The sequence below is a fragment of the Ruditapes philippinarum genome, unplaced genomic scaffold (genome assembly GCF_026571515.1).
Source record: "Ruditapes philippinarum isolate M1 unplaced genomic scaffold, ASM2657151v2 ctg2090_1_1_1_1, whole genome shotgun sequence".
NCBI classification, from domain to species: domain Eukaryota; kingdom Metazoa; phylum Mollusca; class Bivalvia; order Venerida; family Veneridae; genus Ruditapes; species Ruditapes philippinarum.
In genome coordinates this window covers 491,715-498,147 of record NW_026853161.1, presented here as the reverse complement: position 1 = coordinate 498,147, position 6,433 = coordinate 491,715, and positions in this window count along the sequence as shown.

The following is a 6,433-nucleotide window of genomic DNA, read 5'->3' as shown; positions in this document are numbered from 1 at the left end:
AAGGCTTGAAACAGAGTGATCCGAGCTCACCTCTGGTCTTCATGTTCTTCGTAAATGGCCTTCTCGACAATATTACTACTGATTTAGAAGGTATTTTTTACAATTAACGAACTTAAACTTTTTCTCATTTTATTTGCAGTACTTTTTGCTAAATCCCCTGAATCTCTACAGGCAATGCTAACAGATATTGAAACTTATTGCAATACATGGGATCTGAAAATAAATAAGTCTAAAACAAAAGCAATGATTTTTGAAAAAGGCAGGCATATTTTTTTTTATATTTATAGTACACCAATACAACTTGTAGAATCATTTAAATACCTTGGAATTACTCTCATAAACAAGATTGCATTTGAGAAAAATGCTATGCCACCGCATGGTTCAAATTTCATAGCTGTACATCAAAGGACAAGAAAGTAGGTCACATCATCAAAATCTAGGTCAAAGTTCAATTTAACAACTAAAACTGTGCACATGGTCAAAATGTCATTGCTGTACATCAAAGGACAAGAAAGTAGGTCACTGTCCCCTTGGGCAAGGCATAATTTTGACCCAAGGGTTTAATAACAATCTTGATACAGGTCCACCAAACAACATTTCAAATCAAATATCAAAGCTATAGCTTTCTCCCATTCAGAAAACATTTGTTTTATTTTCTGGTTTTACTACGTGTACACAATGAGAATCACTGCCCCCGGGCAGGGCCAATTTTTGACATTTAAACAACTTTGGTAGAAGACCTATAGATGATATTATATATCAAACATTTAAGCTCTATGCCATGAACCTTCAGACAAAAATTTTTTTTTTCACTATATGTACATAATGAAAATCAATGACCCCCGGGGCTGAATCAATTTTGACCCCAGGGCTATAATTTGGACAATCTTGCTAGAGGTTCACTACACAATGTTTCATGCAAAATATCTTATCTCTATCCTTTGTAAATTTAGAGAAGATGATTTTTTAAGTTTTAACTATATACATATAAGATAAACCTATGGCTCCCAGGGGCGGGGCTAATTTTGACACAAGAGGCAAAATTTGAACAACTTTGGTAGAGTACCTTTAGATGATGTTATTTAACAAATATTAAAGCTCTAAGCCTTGTACCTTCAGACAATAAGATTTTTTTTTTTTTTTACTATATGTATATATTGAAATCAATGACCCCCAGGGCGGGGGCAATTTTGACCCCAGGGCTATAATTTGAACAATCTTGCTAGAGGTTTACAACACAATGTTTCATGCAAAATATCTAACCTCTAGCATTTGTCAATTGCTAGAAGAATTTTTTTTAAAGTTTTTACTATATACATATAAGGAAAACCAATGACCCCTGGGGCGGGGCCGATTTTGACCCCAGGGCTATAATTTGAACAATCTGGGTAGAGGTCTACCAGACAATGCCTTATGCAAAATATCTAAGCTCTAGGCCTTTTGGGTCTTTACAAGAAGGTGTTTTAAGTTTTTACTATATGTACATATAGCGAAAATCAATGACCCCGGGGCGGGTCCGATTTTGACCCAAGGGCTATAATTTGAACAATCTTGGTAAGGGTCTACCAGATGATGCCTTATGCAAAATATCTAAGCTCTAGGCCTTTTGGGTTTTTACAAGAAGGTATTTTAAGTTTTTACAATATGTACATAGTGAAAATCAATGACCCCCGGGGCGGGGCCAATTTTGACCCCAGAGCTATAATTTGAACAATCTTGTTAGAGGTCTACCAGACAATGCCTTATGCAAAATATCTAAGCTCTAGGCCTTTTGGGTCTTTACAAGAAGATTTTTTAAATTCAATCTTATAATTCCTTTTGGTTGCCATGGCAACCAGATTTCTGCATGGAATGAAATTCTTTGAACAACTTTTGAAGCCCTTCATCCAAGGAACAATCCAGCCAAGTTTGGTTGAAATTGGACTAGTGGTTTTTCACAAGAAGATTTTTTAAGTTCACTATATAATCTATATAACACACACACAAATACACACACAAACACACACACACACAGGTGAATCGCTATATGCCACCGCATCGCAGATGCTGCGGTGGCATAAAAATGGCAATTGGTTTAGAAATCAAAACAGAATTAATAGCTCAACATGCCTCATTTGCTTTACATAACCTGTTTCAAGTATTTAGAAATATAGAACTACCAACGTATCAGAAATGTAAAATGTTGGGTCCATTTTTAATCATAATTCGGAGATACGGGGAATGCACGATGCTAAAGATATAGAATTAATTCATACTAAATTTTTGCGGAGCGTCTTAGGGTAAAAGTCCACTAATTTGTCAGCACTTTATGGTGAGCTTGGTCGTTATCTGTTACATATTTCTAGAAAACTTGACATGATAAGATAATGGTCGCAAAAACTTAAAACGTTATGATACGTCCCTTGTAAAGCAAGCGTATTTGCTTCTCAGGTCAGACACAGATGTTGGTCGAAATTATAACGGAACAAATTGGGCTTTTTTATTAAAGACACCTTGTCAATATATTTGGGACAATCAGTTTGATATAAATATACCATATGATACTATTAAACAAAGATTAATTGACACTTTTTTACAATGTTGGTATGCTTCTATCAATAATTCACCAAAATTACAAACATACCGCATATTTAAACATTCTTCTAAAATCGAAAAGTATTTAAATTATGTCCAAGAAAGAAAATACAGAACTGCTTTAACTAGATTTCGAATTTATTCCCATAATTTATTTATAGAAACTGGTATTGGCCGACTATAAATAAACTGGATAGCCTTTTATCGTCAGTCTCAAAGGTAACTATATGTGCCTAAGCTATTTTTTTGTATTGGACAAATATCATAACATTCCGGCGCTATGCACAACTAGATAAGATATTTCAATTTATACCTATGGCAATCATTTTGTGCAGTGAAGTAAAACGCACCCCCAATATGCACAACAAGGTATGGTACTTATCACTCTTGTAAAGTCGAAATCCCGACAGCATTTTGACCTGTGAAAGCTGGACAATATTTTTTATTTAAATATCTGGTGGCCATTTTGTGCAGCAAAGCGGAACGTGCTGGCAATAAGCACAACTAAGTATGGAACTGCATGATCACTTCAGTGAAGTTTCATTGAAATCCCGACGGCAGTTTGACCTGTGATAGCCAGACAGGAGTTTTCTAATTTTAGTCCTTGCAGCCATTTTGTGCAGTGAAGCAGAACATGCCTGCGAAACGCACAACTAGGTATGGTATTGATCGCTCCCGTGAAGTTTCATTGAAATCCCAATTTGACATGTGAAAGCTGGACAAGCTTAATGTGTATGTACGGACATACGGACGAACAGCGAACCCAAAAACAATATCTCCAAAATTTTGGGAGGCATAAGAACTTTTATGTAGTTATTAGTTACCCGTACTTTAGTTACCACATTGCCTGTAGACCAGAGAGTATCAGAACAACAGTTACCTCCTCCTGTCTACAGGTTGGGGTCATGATGGTGAACAAGTGTGCAAAGTTTCAAAGCCATATGTCAATGGACTTTGAAAATATTTGAGGTATTACAAAAACTTTAGCATACCGTATAAGTGTTTTTTCTGCGGGCTCCAAATTCTGCGGTTTTTCCAAATTTTGGCATGTTTTTATTTCTGCGGACTTTATTTCTGTGGCACAGTCTTTGCACAAAACGTGATTTAAATTCTGCGGCTTATCTTATCAAAGTCTAATTCACATTACTGTAACAATTTTATTTGCATGTACACATCCGTATTAAAATTGGGTTTATCGTCGTCACCGCAAAACTATATTATGGTAATTACAAATAACTATATTGTTTTCTTGCAAACAAATATAATGCACAACAATAGACAGCATGCATCTTTTGATAAGCGTGAAATGACGTGTGAAAAATTAACACCTGTAGTATCTATGATTTAATAAAATTAATAGAAGTTTGTCGTAAATCAGACAACAATTAATGTATACGACGATTATTTAGCAGTATAAGGGTTAAAATGGTTTTAATGATTTAGTGGTTAACAAACCTTTTTAGCGTAACGGCAAACACTATGATATTTAAATATCTTTTTCATAAATTAACATAATTAACAATAGGTACATCCTTACAAGCACATATTACATACTTAGCCGAAAGCAATTTTATATAGCTCGATCACCCATTATAATCCGTTAGTCGTAATTACTTTAGATGAAACAGGTCATAATGTAGGACATATATCGTTAAAAATAAAAAAACAAGATTGCATTTGAGAAAAATGCTATGCCACCGCAATAAAACAACACTAAATAGTAGTGTAGGAACAGATTTTTTTGTTTCTATACAATTGAAAATTGTCATAATGCATATCTAATTCTTATTATCAGATTAGTGGTTAAATCTATTGTTAACTCAATAAAAGATCAGAGTAGGAATATATCAATGCACTTGAGTCTAGTGAATTTGGTGGTGAAGGTCATATTTCACACAGCCTAAAATTTCATGACTGCATCAAAGGACAACATGTAATACACTTTGTCAAAATCTAGGTCACTTTTAATTTTGACACTAGAGGCAAAATTTGAACAACTTTGGAAGAGTACCTATATATGATATCATTTAACAAATATTTAAGCTCTAAGCCTTGTACCTTCAGACAATAAGATTTTTTTGATTTTTTACTATATGTATATATTGAAAATCAATGACCCCGAGGCGGGGGCAATTTTGACCCCAGGGCTATAATTTGAACAATCTGGGTAGAGGTCTATCAGACAATGCCTTATGCAAAATATCTAAGCTCTAGGCCATTTGGGTCTTTACAAGAAGGTATTTTAAATTTTTACTATATGTACATATAGTGAAAATCCATGACCCCCGGGGCAGGGCTGATTTTGACCCCAGGGCTATAATTTGAACAATATTGGTAGAGGTCTACCAGAAAATGCCTTATGCAAAATATCTAAGCTCTAGGCCTATGGGTCTTTACAAAAAGGTATTTTAAGTTTTTACTATATGTACATATAGTGAAAATCAATGACCCCCGGGCAGGGGCCGATTTTGACCCCAGGGCTATAATTTGAACAATCTTGGTAGAGGTCTACCAGACAATGCCTTATGCAAAATATCTAAGCTCTAGGCCTTTTGGGTCTTTACAAGAAGATTTTTAAATTTATTCTTATAATTCCTTTTGGTTGCTATGGCAACAAGATTTCTGCATGGAATGAAATTCTTTGAACAACTTTGGAAGCCCTTCACCCAAGGATCAATCCTGCCAAGTTTGGTTGAAATTGGACTAGTGGTTTTTCACGAGAAGATTTTTTAAGTTCACTATATAATCTATATAACACACACACACACAAACAAACAAACGAACAAACACACACACACACAGGTGAATCGCTATATGCCACCGCATCGCAGATGCTGCAGTGGCATAAAAAATGAACAAGGAGAAATTTTCTGCGGTTTTTATTTCTGCGGTGCTGAAACTGACCGCAGAAAACGCAGAAATAAAGTCAACACAGAAAAAACCACTTATACGGTAAGTGGTTACGCCGACGCGGACTCCAGCGCCGACGTGGAGGCCGACGCTCGGGTGACTACAATAGCTCTACTTATTCTTATCGAATAGTCAAGCTAAAAATAACAAAGTTATAGCCACTAATAGCAAAAACAAGCAAATTTTAGACATTGGACCTTGAATGTTAAGGTCATGAATGAATGAAAGTCAAGGTTAGTCTGGACTAATAAAAGGTCTTGTGCCAAGGGTTATTGTGGCAAAGTATAAAGACAATACACCAATAACTAAACCAGAGACCCCTGGATCACTCACCTGAGAAATAGGTTAAAAGGTCAAAGTGGGGTCCCTTTTCACCCCAGAAGCACAATTTCAAAACAAGGGACAGCTTAATCTGAACTATTTTTGTACACTGTCACCAAGGAAATTTTGTGTAAAATTATTTCAAAATTGAACCAGTGGTTAAGAAGTTGTTTAGATTTGTTGTTATCTTATTTAAGTTCTGACAACCACTTTATTAAACAGTTCAGCCTGTCACAGTCAGAGGTGAGCTAATAAAAGATGACAGAAAAGGAGAAGGAAAACAAACATTTGACCTGGCTAAGGATTGAACTGTCGACCTTGATCCCCTGGGGCTGGGCCAATTTTGACCCTAGGGGTTTTATTTGAACAAACATGGTAGACATACACTAGAACATGTTTCATGCCAAATATCTAAGCTCCACCTCTTTTGGATTTTCACAAGAAGATTTTTTATGTTTTTTCTATACATGTATACATTTCACAAGAAGATTGTTTAAGTTTTTACTACATACATATAAGGAAAATCAATGACCCCTGGGGCGGGGCCAATTTTGACCCTAGGGCTTTAATTTGAACAAACTTGGTAGACATCCACTAGAAGATGTTTCATGCCATATATCTAAGCACT